We start from the raw sequence: 14932 nt of genomic DNA on the forward strand, positions 1-14932 counted from the left end.
GCAGAGTCCTTCTGGACCGTGTCTTTGGCACCCACGTGTCCTGATGACTGGCCCTGAGTGGACCCAAGTCCTTCCTTCCCTGACCACAGAGAGGAAAGTTTCCAAATTAAAAACCTAAAACTGGCGAGAGGGTGCCCATGGCAGGAACCTTTTAAACTGGCCATTAAAGTTTATAAGTTAGACGGGCACCAGGAGCAAGCGGCAGAGCTGCAGGAAAACAGCCGCCTCTCCTTGAGCAGCCTAACCACGGCTGTCCCCAAAGCCACAGGACTGACGTCACAGCATGACTTCACCTCCATCTTCCACTGCCTGGCCAGCCCCAGCCCCGTGTTTACCCCTGCCCATCCCTGCTGCTGTCCCTCACAGCCCGCTTTTCCCTTTGAGGTCAGTCGGCAGCCCCGGGGCCTGGCGAGGAAGAGGAAAAGAGCAGAGAGAAGGAAACCAAACCTCAGCGTCCACAAGGCGGGCTGCAAAACACGGAGCCCCAGCAGCCGTGCTGCAGGGATGGCGAGCTCTGTCCCAGCCCTCCTGTTTCTCCTTCAGCTGCATCCCCCACTTCCTGCCTCTAAGCTGCTGGAAAAATTACTGCAGCCAGGGCTATGCCCACTGTTATTCTCCCATTTTCCCACAGACAACACATTCTGTACTGTTGGCAAGATGGGCTGGGGGAAGGTATTGGATCCAACTTGTTGTCCTGTCCCACCCTAGGATGTTGATATACACTGCAAGTACCTGAGAAATCACAGCCTCTATTCCAAGAGGTGAGACACTATCGAGTGCGTCAGTGGCACAGCCTGTCCCCAAACCCAGCTGGGAACATGTGGCTACCCCTGGGTAAAGTACAGCCCGGGGTTTCAGCTAGAAGACCTTTGGGAGTAGCAGAAACAGAAGCCTCAGGTGCCTGGGCACAGACAAGGCCAGCACCTCCCTACTCTTCCCTGCCAGTACCTCCCCACTCTTCCCTGACACCACGAGGGCACTTCAGCTCTAGACCTCTCAAAGATGAGCCACTAGCCTCAGTCAGATGTTGCAGGTGCATGTGGAATGCAGGTTTGCCTTATATGGCAGGGTGGTAGGATGGATGTGGGGTATCAAACCCCATGGGCAGTGATACTGGAAGAGCCCTGAAACCATCCTGAACGATGTGCTCAGCTTGGAGACCCATGTTGTCAGGACATGGGTGAGAGCCACAAAAGCCACACGAGTTCAGGAGGGGCAAGACTGGGGGCTGTGTGGCCGCAGAGCTGCCTGCAACAAGCCCAGAGCACAGGTCAGAACAGGCTGGGAAAGCCATCGTCCCCATCAACTGCTGCTCGGAGCCTCACGGGGCACATGTTGCCCGCTGTCACCTCCCAGAGAGGTTTGTGGGTTGCATTTATAGACTTGTCCACAGACCATGGACCTTGTGCCTCTGGACCGCATAGTGCTGCCCCTGCATCTGGAGCATCTCCGGGGCCAGGAAGCATCACCAACCCCCTGTGCACCCCAGTGAGTCAGTGCACACACACAAGCCACTCACACACCTCCCCACAGGCATCGATCGATGGGGAAGCACACACACGTGCGCACACACACACACACACAAACACAGGGCAGCCTCTGCAAACAACTGCTTGTTAAGTTAAAATTAAACTCTGCACAAATATTGACCTTTGGAGGGGACACAAACTCTGCCAATATATTTACCAGTTTTATAAATGGGCCTGACCACAGTGCCCTATACGCTGAGGTGGAGGAGGTGAGGGCTGCAGAGGTGCCCAAACAAAGTGCATCCCCACCTTCCCCAAATGGGACTCTCCTCAAACAATGCCCCCCACTCTCCACAAAGTCCCCACTCCAGCCTGAAGGAAGATGGATGGTTGGTATGAGGATCCACTTTTTTTTCCCTCTAACTTGTGGTTTCTTGAGGGAGCAGCCAGCAGCTCACAGATAGCCCTGGAGCACCCAGGGGAAGCTCTTGTCACCTCTGGCCTCGTGAAATTGTTCAGCAGAGCAGTTCTGAAGCTGCTTCCAACCCTTCCAAACCTTTGCATTGACCAGAGCCTCACTGTCTGGCACCCACTGCCAAGCTCCAGTTGCCCAGGACTTGGGCAGGCGGCTCCACCCATGAGTGGGTCTGTGCCCCCTCTGCAGAGCATTCAGCACATCCTGGGTGGCGGTTCCCATCTTTGAAGGGGGACCCACATCTCAGGGCTCGTTCCTGCATCTGGGAAGGCTTTGGGAGCTGCAGAAACACCAGTAGCCTGCAGCTGGAGAAAAGGCACAGCACCCCTCTGCAGAGGGAAATCACCCCTCTCAAACCCACCAGAGCTCTCCGAAGGGGCCAGCATGCCCAGCTGAGCATAGTGGGTTTACAGTGGGAATGGGAAAATACTTAGGACAAGATGTTTCCCTGGGGATGGATACATCAGCTTGGCTGTCATGGGAGAAGATGCAAGCTCTTTTCTAGCCTACACCTATGGTAAAACACAGGAGGCAAGCTGGAATAAACAGTGGTTTTTGAAGGCAGAGGGTACAAATGGAGTGGCACGGGACACAAGAGCATTTTTCAAGGATATAAGTGCAAAAAGTTACTGTTGAATAGGTGGGCAATGAAGGAAGACATGGGGTACAGCCTCAGCTACTGGGTTTATGCAAGAGGAACACACTGGCCTGGGACTCAGTGAGGTGCAGATGATCCTGCACATCCTGAGGAGACGAGGATAGGGTCATTGTGTCTGGAGCTGTCATTGATCCTGAATCCTTGGGCAACGAGGATGACATGGCAGTGGGCACATGGTCTGGCTGAGCATGCACCAGTGGGCAGCAGAGCTCAGCATACAAGAAGGATAATGGAGGGTGAATTCAGCAGATGGCCCAAGGCGCTCAGCATGCAGACCCACGGCCATACATTGCCAGGAGAGGGGTGCAAAGAGGGTGTGCATGCAGCAGGCACAACTCCTGCACCAAGAGCAGTGCATGCACCATCTGGGCAGTGAGAGGAAGGCTTGTGCCCAAGTCAGCTGCCTGGTCCCTGGCCCCAGGGATGCAGGGAGGAGAGCACGACACATACAGCAGGGGATGCCCAAGTTCCAGCTCTCGGAAAGACTGAATAGAGTCTTATTCAGACTGATGTAAAACACTGTTAAAACACACAAAAATCCTTTGAGTAATGGGCGAGCGGGAAAGAGGCATCTATAATTAACAGTAACTGTTCGAGACGGTCGCTGCCCAGAGACGTGTACTGTGCAAAACCACTTGAAAAGACCTCGTCTGAAAGGCAAAGCCTGGGGTTTTTCAAGAAGCCCGTCATGTAACGATCCTGGCCCTTCCAAAATAATTCTGCCATATTAAAAAAAACCAAAACCTCAGCTTAATCACCCTGCAGCACTGGGACTGGAGAGCTCTGAGAGGAGGGGAAGGGAAGCACAACCGGCTTCCAATTAGAGCCTCATTAGAAAGGAAAGCTGAGGAGCTATTAGAAAGCTGGCCAGGAGTGAGCTGAGCCAGATGCCTGGAGACCCACTGCAGGAGGGGTGTCCCCATCACTCCTGCCCCTTCCTCTCTCCCCCCTCAGTGGGTGCTCTGGGATCCCCAGAGTGACATGGTTCCAACTGTGGGCACATGGCCTGAGCAGATGGAGAAGAGGTTGCTCTAGTGGCACGCCTAAAAGCCCTTGTGAAAGTCTTGGTCCTACACAGAGCAGAGTTTCGGGATGCTTATGGAGCTGGGCAGGGAGCGCTGGGGATGGGAGAAAGGGGAATTGGGACTAGAAGGATGCTGCAGCTGGAGATGGGAAGTGAACAAGGTCTGTAGGCTTCACTGCCTCCTCCCACCCTCAGAGGTGCAGAGCCAGGCCAGAGACTGCCCCAGCCTGTGTGTCCCTGTGAGACCAGGATGGGGTTCCCATCTCCGCCAAACCCTGTAGGAGAGACGACAGTCCTGCTGTGAGCACATACCTTCTCCTGCCCACCTTGCCATCTTCCCTGGCATCTCGGGTCCCTATCCCTTCCCATGCAGACCAGTGTTTCCTAGTGCCCAGTGCGCTGCAGCCCAAGGATGGGTGGTGCAGTGGCTACAGCCATTCATCGAAGTGCCAAAGTCCAGCTAGGTTGGAGTGAGTGCCAGAGCATCATTGCCTGCAGCACAGGTTCAGCCACAGCATCCACCCCAGGTTGTTTGCTTCATCACTCTGGCTTTAATTGTGCCCACCAGCCCTGCCTGCCTGGGCCAGGCAGTGGCATCTGCTCGCCTGCCTGCAGCTTGGCTCCAGGGCCGGCTGAGCAGGAGGCACGCTGCCCGGCGCAGCCTTCCCTTCCCATCCCACAGCCTGGGACCCATCCAACACAAAGTTAATTTCTAACCATGGGTAACCACCAGTGTCCCAGCTGGGATGATTTATCCCCTATCTGCCTGGGTCGGATTTATGAGCCACACATCCCCTAGGCTGTGATAAAGGCCATGTCTGTGCTCCTCCATCCCCCCCTTCCCGTAGCCACTCTGTGCAGACTCGCTGCCCACCCCCCCATTTACAAGCCTTTCCTCAGCGCGGAAATCTGACAGCCCGCAGAAGAACAGTAAACAGCACAGAAAATAGAACATGATGGAGGCCAAGGAGAGACATGCTGGCCAGGGAAGCCACAAATGGTTCCTGCTTTCAGGACCTGTTCAAGAAAGTAGAGTGGGATGTACCCTGGGCTCCCACCAGCCCTCAAAAAGGGAGAGGGGAGCTGCTATTAATAGCTGAGCATTGCTCACATGCAGGGCTGGATTGGATGATGCCACAGCCGTGTGGGAAGGAGCAGCCCTTGAGGCTGTGCTGGGTGGGAGTGGGCATTTGCCCTGCAAATGGGAATTCACATACAGAGTGGAAAATTCCTCATTTCATCAGTCCAGTGTGAGGCCAGGAGAACTGGGGACCTGAAGTGAGGTTAGGTGCTGCTATGTTTGCCCCTGTCAAGCAGCAATGGTTGGAGGGTGCCAAGGGAGGACCCAACTCTGCACCCACTTGTCCCAATCTGCAGACGGTGCTCGACAGCCCAGCGCCTAGGTCCAACGTCATGGGGGTGCCCTAGATTTGCACATCAGGCTGCTCCAGGGTCTGACCACAGTGATGATGAAGGCATGTATCACTTGGCTTCTTTTTAAACAAGATCTGAGGCTTCTTCCCCTGTGCCGGTAATACGATCAGCCCCTGAGCAGTTCTGGGCATTACTGCAGTGCTGGCAGCCTCCACAACAGGCTAGAAAATGTGCAGAGAGCTGCATGTACCTGGATCTGTTTCCTGCCCCTCTGCCAGCCAGAAGCCACCTTGCCAGAGCTCAGATGCTGTGTGTGCACTGCAGCAGCTGCAATGCTCAGAGCCTTGTGCGTCCCTGCCCTGACAGCTGGGATGGCATCACTCTCTGCACCACCACCAAGGGTGTCCAGTCCCACAATCTGTGTGGGATGCACAGCCCAACAGGCAGGCAAACAGGCAGGTAAACAGGCCAGATCCTGGCAACCTGGCCATACAGATTATGGTCCTGATCTGCACCAAGCAGCCTTGCTCAAAGCAGTCCTCTGCTAGTGGCATCCAGCTGGGGAGGGAGCAAGAGGCAGCAATGACAGCCCTGGGGTTTGCAGGATGAGGCTGCAAGAAGCAGGATGGATGAGGCTGCAGGCAGCATCCTGGCTCTTGGGGCTGGCACCACCAGCCCCCCGCCGTCCCCCAGCCCTCTGCAGTGCTGATAGCGGCAGCCCCGGCAAGGGAGAGAAGAGAGCCTTGTTCTGGGGCCAAGACTAAGGCGATTCAGTGCTCTGTTCCCATGAGGTTTCTCGGGTGAAACCTGGCTCTGTAATGGCTGTGTCTGTAAAACGTATGGAAATGCCCATAAAACCTGTATCAAATGCTATATGGATATATATGGATATATGGAGAGAACTATGAAATTAGGAGCACGCGGGGAATTGGGGCAGGACGGCTCCCTCCGAGCCGTAAAAACACACAAGTGAAAGGCAGGGGAAGCAGCAGAGCCGGCAGCTGCACAGACAGGCTGGCACGGTCAGGAGCCAGGGGAAGGGCACCCCGGCTCTGCATTATGCAGCTCTGCCAAGACCTGAGCCCACGAGAAGCCTCTGGAATGGAGGGACCTCTGTGGAGCTGCATGGTACAGATCCCTGTGTAGGTTTGGGGAAGCCTCGCAAGGGCTTCTCAGCAGCCCAAACCCTCACTATGGTTAGAGGCAGGAAGCCCAGATGTGGGTAGACCCCAGCAGTACCCCTGAACTTGGAAGCAGCTTGAAGATGAGCTGCCAAAGTGAGAAGTGAGAGGCTGGAGAGGGGAGATGCACAAAGGTCTCTGCTGTGGATGACAACAGCCCACAGTGGTATTGATGTCTGAGACAATAATCACTGACCCCAGCTGGAAAAAAAGGGCCAGCACCGGCTGAGCATGGTGAAGCAGCCAATGGCAGCCCTGGAGATCAAGCAATCTAAATGTCCCTTTAGGAATGCCCCATCCCCAAGGGTGAGTGACTAGAGCAAGCAATTTCTATTTCTGCTTCAAGGGGACACACCAAATGCAAAGCATATGCACAACCCCAAACGTGCAGTGCTCCTGAGGTGGGCCCACAGCACAAGGAGCTCTTGAAAGGGCTCTACTTGCCTGCTGGGCACCTCTGCTGCCCTTCTCTGCAGGAGTAGTGATGCATGGACAGAGGCAAAACGACTGGCTGAGGAGCAAGCAGAGCCTTGCTGCCATCAGCGTCCCATCACAGACACCTGCCATGAACCAGCTGGGAGGCCCTGTGCTCATATACAGCAGAGTCCCCTTTTCCTACTATCCCATCACTGCAAGAGCTGAGATTTTAGTAAAATTTCTAATCTATCAATAGATTTTGCAGAAAAATCATAAACATATTGGCAAACAGAGGGCCCTTGCCAAGGAGTAAGCAATAAATGTTGAGAGGAGGTGAGCTTTGGCAGTTTGCTGTCACCACTGATGCTGTTTGTTCCCCACACTGTGCTGGGGAGCACCCAGTTGGCTCCAGTCCCTCTTGCCTTGCCTCAGGGGGGGCTGGGGAGCTGGGACCCCAGCCCTTTGCTGCTCCCACCAAAACCTTTCACTACTTGTAGCCTTCCTAAAGCAAAACGCAGGCCCCCACCCCCAAAATTTGGGGCCTAACCCCACTCATCTGCCCTGATCCATTTGCCCTGAGAGCAGTGAGCATGGAGGGGTCTCTGCAGCAGGGAGACCCAGCGCAGGATCCAGCTGCAGGCACAACCCTGCTCCTAACCCACACAGGGCTGATGCTGTGGTGATGGGGGAAAGCTCCTTGGCTGCATCCCTGCTGCTTGACAGCCCCTGTTTGGCTCCTGCTGCATTGCTGAGCAGGGTGAAGGCTCAATGTAGATGCCAGCCCTGCTGCCTTGGAGGAGCCCTGTCACAGAGGCTGCAGCCAAGGCGATGCAGAGATGCAAGGCCAGGGCTGCAGTGATACAGTGCCTGGCATGCAGAGATGCAGTGCCTGGGACACAGAGATGCAGTGCCAGGGATACAGGATGCAGTGCTTGGGATGCAGAGGTGCAGTGCTGGATCCGCAGCCCCCCCTCCGCCGCCGCAGCGGGCCATCAGGCGGGTGCTGGCCGGAGCCAGGGCGCCATCTGCCGCGTCCCTGTCACCTGCCGGCGCGCGTGGCATGTCCCCAGACGTGCCAGCACCGAGCCACCCGCGTACCCTGCCTTAGCCCCTTCTCCGCGGCTTTGACACCCAGGGCATCCGTCTTGTAGCAGTGTGGCAGTCATGAGGATGCAAATGCTTCTGGGCTGTCCTCCTTTGGGCTCCAAGCCCGTAGTGCTGGGGCTGGTGGGGAGTTTGGGTTGTCCTACAGAATAAATCTGGGAAGCAGCATGCAGGGGGACATCAGCAGCAAAACAGACAGAGAGAGACAGAGAGGGGGCAAGAGATGGAGGGGATGGGAGGCACTCGAGACTCTCGTGGCACTCTACTCTGCATCACCAGAAACAGACCCTAATCAAGGGCTTCCAGAGACACTGGGGAGCTTTTGAGGGACAGGTTTACGGGTTACCCCACCAAGGCAGAGGTGCCATGGCAGGAACATGGCTGTAGGGGCTGGAGAAATGCCAGGTTGCAGGGGAGAGCAGCAACACTGGAGGTCCCTGTTCCCAGGCACTACCCGTGGGTCTGCTCATCTCCAAGCCAAACTAGGCAGCCACAAAACAAGGCAGCACTCAGGGAGAGCTGGTCCCCAAATTCCCACAGCTCATTCTGCACCAGCAACTGTGGCCCTTGCTCAGCTTTGGCTGGTGGCAAATTGGCACCTCCGGCTCCGCATGGTGCCACCTTCCAGGGCCTCACACTGCCAAGCAGTGGAAAACATGTAGGGGCCACACTGTTGAGGGATGCTACACAAATACGGATGAGGCCAAGTGGGTTCATGAATATTAATGTACATTTCAGCTTTCAGGAACATCACCACAGCACAAAGATCTAATATTACTCCCGGCCACGCAAATGCAGCAACATCATCATGTCAGCCCTGCCAGCACCGTCCCAGGGTGAGGGTGGGATGCCCATCTTCTGGACCCAGGCTCTTTGCTCAAGCCCTCCAGCAGCCTAGAGGAGTGGGATGGGAGCTGTGCTCTCTCTGCAACCCTGAGGTCCTAAAACATAGGTAGCAAGAGCCAGGCGGGCAGGGAGCTGGCAGCACTGTGATCGTGGCCATGGCACCTGCACCTTGGCAGGTACGTGGGTCGTGGTACCCCAGGAGCCAGCAAGGGATGCTGCCTGGGGAGCTGGGCAGCGTGTGGGGCTGGCATGCCCCGCGGCTGGGGAAAATTGCTCTGACTCCAGTCTCTCTGGGCAAGGGGTAGCCCAAGCTGGCAGGGTCTGCATGGGCCAGTCATGCTTTAGAAGGCATCATTGATGAAGGTTACAGAGCCAGAGGAAGGATTCCCCAGGGAGCTGGAGGTGTTTGAGCACCCTTCCAGCCATGCCACCAATAGGCTCCAGGGGAGGGGAGGGGAGGCAAGGCTCCAGGGAGGCACAGGGACAACAGGTGGGACACACACTTCACCCCTGCCCTTGGGCAGGACAGGACCGGGGGAGCACCTGCCCTGGGGCTTCCCAAGGACCCTGGGCTAGAGAGCTCCCGGGCTCAAACCTGAGGAGCAGCCACATTGATGGCTATGGGAATGTAGGTGTGTTTCCAAATACCTGTCCTTCCTCCTTTTGCCCCAATATCCATCTGTACTTCCCTAGCAGCCACAGCTCCCAGGACCACAGGACATGTATCAGCCAAGCACTGCTGCCAGCATGGACACCACTAGGAGGGGTTTTAGGGGCATAAGCCTTTTGGGTTGGCAGAATATCCCCATGGCATCATCCCAGCTCCAGGATGAAGGGTGCTGCAGGCCACCTGCATCCCTGCGGGTCCCTGGGCACAGCAGTCCCTGGGCATGGCAGCAGGCTCCTGAGCTCAGCCAGTGCAGCGCAAGGTCACACCCAAGCCTGTGAACCCAGGCAGGCACAGGGGGGACCTTCTAGTTACACAATTACTATATTATGTAGCACTAATAAAAAAAAAAAAAAAAGAGAGGGGGAGAAAGGGCTTGAAGTTTTCTTAATGCCACATAGTAAAGTATTTATAGAAAGTCAGGCGTGAATGGGCTGCTTACAGGCCACACTCCTCCTCGGCGTCAGGATCTCCAGGAATTATTCTGTGCAGTCACATTGTTGTATTCACCTAGAGATTGAGTTTAATTACAGACACGCAGGCAAACAGGCTGTCAGTGTTCCAGCCTCGCCGGGGAAAGGGCAACTGAGCTCCCTTTAATGAATGTATTTTAAAAAGACCCAAGCTTGGAATAGAGAGGGAGGGAGGGGGGCTCGCAGAGGCAGTGCTGGGGGCAGCAGGGATGGGGACAAGCGGACGGGGGGAATGCGGGGTACTGGGAGAGCCACTGGGTCTCTCAGAATTGGGGAAAAGGGCTGGTATGCTGGGGAGAGCATGGGGACAGTTGGGCATGGGGTGTTTGGGGCACACAGAGCTAAAGGCATGTGGCCCAGATGTGGACAGAGCAGCTCACAGGATGCAGGGCCCCAGGCATCCACTGTGAATCGGATGGCAGTTCCCTTCAGAGATCCAGAGGAACTTCCCAAAGAAAATGAGGGGAGTGGGGAAGGCTCCTAACTTATTACAGAGCGGTGTATAAGCACAACAAATAAATATAGAGCTACTTTATTACAAGGCTGGCCAACTCTGGTGGCTGGCTGATTACAGGGCAGGCTGCTCCAGAGCTACGCAAACCCAGACCTCAATAAAGGCCAGATTGGAGCTGCCTTTCCCTCATTGACAACTTTGGTGCGCTCCCACCGTGCTGCTCAGCTCCAGAATGCCGCTGGCTGCCCCCACAACCCGGCACAGGGTGAAGGGGAAAATAAAAGCTTAAACAAGTAGTGAGTAAGCGATGAGCAGGGGCAGGCGGGATCAGCAGCCTGCCTTGCAGACAAGCACTAAAAATACAGTTTATTTTCCTAAGAAGCCAGCAACTTCTAAAACTGGAGGTTTTTTTTAAAAAAAAAAAGGGGGAAGAATAAAATGTCATAAGAATTATAGATCCATAGCGGGGGTGGGGGAAAGACCTAAGAACAAGGAAAGAAAAACACAGCGATGAGTAAGATACACACATGACGTATGTAAATACACCGAGACGGAAATGCATAAGCCTCCTGCACACAGAAGCACACGCAGGCACATGCAGAGGCACATGTGTGGGGCCAGCTCCCGGTGGGGATGGGGCCAACTCCCAGTGGGGATGGACTCAGCCCGTGCTCTCTCCTCTCCTCTCCCCAGGGCCGAAGGCATTAACCTCTGCACACACACACACACGCATCTTTCCAGAGCTTAGGCTGAAAGGGCACTTTGTCTTTTGGTCCACGGTGCTCTATACACCTGGGCTCCCAAGCCCCACCGGTGAGGTGGTGGCCACTGTCCCCAGGGGTTCCTATGACCACCTCTGTGCTGAATTCCTGGCGCCTGGCACAAGCCACGGACCCCGCAGTGGGATGGAGGGTCAGGGCATGGACCCAGCCAGGCCAGGAGCCTCCTGGCCAGCAGCCAAGGCAGCCCCATGCCTGGGCAGCCAGCCAGCGCACCAGACCCCAGTGTGCCCACAGATGAGGGAGGGATGGGGACTGGCACGTCCGTGGGGCTGCAGGTCAGGAGGTTTTAAAGGAGTTGATTTAGTATTGTCCTACCTGCCCTGAAATGGACATTTGAGCATGGGATGGAGGTTGCTTCGGGTCATCGTTGTGCTGAACAGAGCCCTCACAGCACAGGGCTGGAGAAAGGGGATGCTTTGGTATAAGCTCACCTCCCTGGGCACAGCTGGGTGAGACTGCTGTGGTCCTGCCTGTCCCTCATGCACATCTCTACCAAGGAGATGCTCCCCCAAACACGTTCCCATAGTGATGTATGAACATCACCGTGACCACCAGCCCCACCAGCACCTTGGTGCCACTGCACCCTACCCAGGGCACGAGCCTGGGAGAAGGCACAAAGCTGGAAGGGAAAGCAGGCAGTCCTGGTGCTACACAGCCTTCCTTGGCAGTTTGCAAGGGTCCTTTCCCTGAAGGACTCACCATGTGCCCCAAGGGACCCCAGCCACCTTCAGCCCTGTACACTACCCACCCAGCTTCATGGCAGAGCCTGGCCCTGGTGCTCTCAGGGAAGTGGTATGGGACAAAGCAAGATATAGCAGAGCCCCAAATCACCTTCCAAGCTGCACATGGGATGGTAGTACCTGGACCACATCAAGGCACCTGCCACCTCTGCTTTTCCTCTTCCCTCATCATCCACCATCACCTGCAGGGGCAGGTCTCACCAGGCACATGGTGAGCCTGGGGCCAGCTGGGGCCATCGTTGCAGCCCCCACCACTGTTCCCCCCAGCCCAGGGAGCGGAAAACGGATCTCTGCAAAGGGCAGCTTATGCGGAAGCTGTTCGCATCCCGTAGTGCAGGCTCAACGGGTGAGGAGCAGGGCAGCTCCCAGGTCGGCAGGTTATCGGATGATAACAAGCCAGCACAGCCCAAGCACGCGACTTCCAGCAATGCAAGACTGTTTCCTTTGTTTTGGGAAAACAAGAGGGGAACGAGGCCTTTTCTGGCACGTTCTTGCCTGGCCTGAAGCTGTCCCCCACTTGCACCAGCTCAGAGAGGAGCTGTACCCTCTGCCCGCCCCTGGCAGGAGGAGGTGGCTGGGGCCACCCCTTGCCCTTTCGCCTTTCCCACCTCTGTGAGGAGCAGGGCTGAAGCCGGTGACTCGCCAAGTGGGGCCAGACAGCTGCTGCTTGCATCCCCCACACCCTGGTGGGGGTCCTGGCTGCCTCCTCAGCCTGGCTGTGAAGTGGGCTTGCAGCCCTGCTGGAGATCCCCTGGTCCTGCTGGCACAAGTACATCTCCCAAGCACCCTGAGAGGGTAAGGCTAAGGACCAGGGGGGTCAAGACACCTATGCTTTGGGCTTTGGGGACCCTACCACACTAGGGTTAGCTCAACACCTCCCCCATCCCCAAATGGGGGGCTCAGCCCTATATTGGGACAGGAGAGCAGCACAGGGTTTGAGCAGCCATTTCCACCTTCCCCTCCATCCCATGGTACCCCCTGCTCCCAGGAGAGCTGCAGGTTTGATGAGGGTGGGGGAGACCTCCCCACCCCTTCCCCAGCAGAGGAGGAAACATAATAAGAAAAATAAAATTTATAAGCGAGGCAGTAATTACAGTGTGGCTACAAAAGGCTGCCTCCTCAGGGCCATCATTATGTGGCTAAATTTAACGCCCTGCGCGGCTGCTCGGGGCGGGTGGGGGGAAGCCGCGTCCCGAGGCTCTGAGCATCCACACAGACGCCAGCTCCTGCTACCTTCCCTCCGTGCCGGCCAGGGCAGGACAGCTGAACGGCAGCCAAGAAAGCCATAAAGCGAGTCAGAATTTTTTTAATAGTCTATTTACCAAGATGCTGTTTTTACTGCCGAGGTTTCTCTCGTTTTATCTCTGGCTTTCCCCCCCCGCCCCGCTCTCTCTTCCCCTGACTCTTGAACAGACCGAGCTGTATTTTCTGTTTTAGGTTCCTCTCTCTCACTTGCTTTAAATACTATTTTCAGAATTCTAATTTTATATGGTATGTCCCTTTTTTTTCCTCTTTCTCTTTTTTTTTTTTTTTTTTTTGGTAAATATTTGCCATGACTAAGCCAGGACACATCCCGTTTAAAAGGTTCCCATCCCACAAAACATGAGCCCTTTAATGACATGAATCTCATTAGTTTTCTCCATGAAAAGAGGTATAGAAAGGGAGCATCACTCAGCCCCTCTGAGTTCCTGTATCTGCACAGACATATATTTAGCCGTGTGTACTGTACAGTCACAGGAGGGGACAGTCTGGGCACACGCACACCACCTCATTCAGCCAGGGGGACACTGAGTGGGAGCCTCTGGGACCAGTGGGTTTTGGGATATCCGTCTGTCTGGGATAGGGTTGGGAAAGACTCTGGGCCCAGTGGAGCCAGAGCCAGTCTGCAAGTGCGGGCAACTGGGCACAGAGGAGCCTCAGAGTCCCTCCAAACTGGAATTTGGGATCCTCTGAAGGACCTTCTCTAGTGTTGAGGAGCAGGTTGTGTAAAGTTCACCCGTGCTAGGAGAAGGACTGCAAGAGAGGCCCAGGCACTGCCCTCTCCAGGTCCTCAGTCCCACTGGCTGGCTTTGGCACTGGGTGGCAGGTGTTGGCTACACACTTGGAGATTGACTCTGAAAGACCAGCACAATGTCCCAGGAAAGGTATTGGGTTGAAATGCCCAGAGAGGTTTCCTTAGTAAGGTGAGGGTCTGCCTGACTGAGTGGTCTTTGCATCAAGTACAGCATCTCTGGGGAGAACGCAGAGATCCCAAAGTCTCACACTATTCCAGCCTTCCTCTCAGCAGAGGAGGCTCTGCCTCCCTCCATTCATAACAGCATCTTCTGCTGGGGAAACAGTCCATACACAGTGCCATTCTGGGCATGGTCATCCCTACTTCAGCATGGTCTTCCCTTCTCCAGTATATCTATCCCTTCCTTGGTGTGGTCTTTCCTTCTTCAGCATGGTCAGCCCTTCTTTGACATTGTCATCTCTTTCTCTGCAGTCATCCATCCCTCAGGATGGTCAATCTTTCCTCTTGGTTCAACAGTTGTCTGATACCAGAGGGAGAAAACCCAGGAGATGCCACACACTTGCCCATGGCTGAGATTTCCAATCTCTCACGCAGAGACTGAAGGACAGAGTAGGAGTAGTCTACAGAGAAGAATTTGTCCTCTCTTTCCCAGATCCTCTCTGCATTTTCCCTCTTATTTCCAGTCCAACGAGGATACAGTGCTATTCCTCAGCCCCACTGCACCCCTACCATTTTGGCATCAGTTCAGCATGTTAGCACAACCTCCTCATCTTCCTCCAGAGCTGTTCCCAGCAAACCAGGTGTGAAAAATGTGCAAAGATACTGCTGAGCCTGCAGCATGGGGCATAGCTGTGCTCACCACATTCCCATGGGTGCTCCTCCACATTTTGGGGAGAAAGAGGAATAACCCCGAGAAGGGCTGCAGACAGGCAGTGCCATGCAAAGACCACTGCTGCTGCAGGCATTGCACTGACCGAGCAGCACAGGCTCTCCAACCCACAAATAAACCTGGAGGGATTTCCCTTCCAGCCTGTTTTCTTTAAATGGCTTTAAGGATTTGGTTTCGGCAACTGAGTAGACCCAGCATGAAGCGGTATCATCAACTCAGGCAGCAGATGCCCAGAGTCGAAAGGCAGCACACCTACAGTGGGTGTTTCCACGCTCTCTGGTGTGGGACCCTCTCCCCCTGCAACGTGGCCACATTACCAAGTGTTTCCACAACCCAAAAAGTGAGACATGACTAGGAGGAGAGAC

The 14932-nt window shown here is 55.3% G+C and overlaps 1 protein-coding gene across 2 annotated transcripts in view; it reads right to left on the reverse strand.

Annotated features, from left to right (window-relative positions):
* NHEJ1 (non-homologous end joining factor 1) overlaps positions 1–14932 on the reverse strand; it is a 45209-nt gene that overhangs the window by 14131 nt on the left and 16146 nt on the right. The window lies entirely within an intron of this gene.

This window comes from Manacus candei, unplaced genomic scaffold (assembly GCF_025592945.1).
Source record: "Manacus candei isolate 608988 ecotype Guabito, Panama unplaced genomic scaffold, ASM2559294v1 h1tg000023l, whole genome shotgun sequence".
Taxonomy (NCBI): domain Eukaryota; kingdom Metazoa; phylum Chordata; class Aves; order Passeriformes; family Pipridae; genus Manacus; species Manacus candei.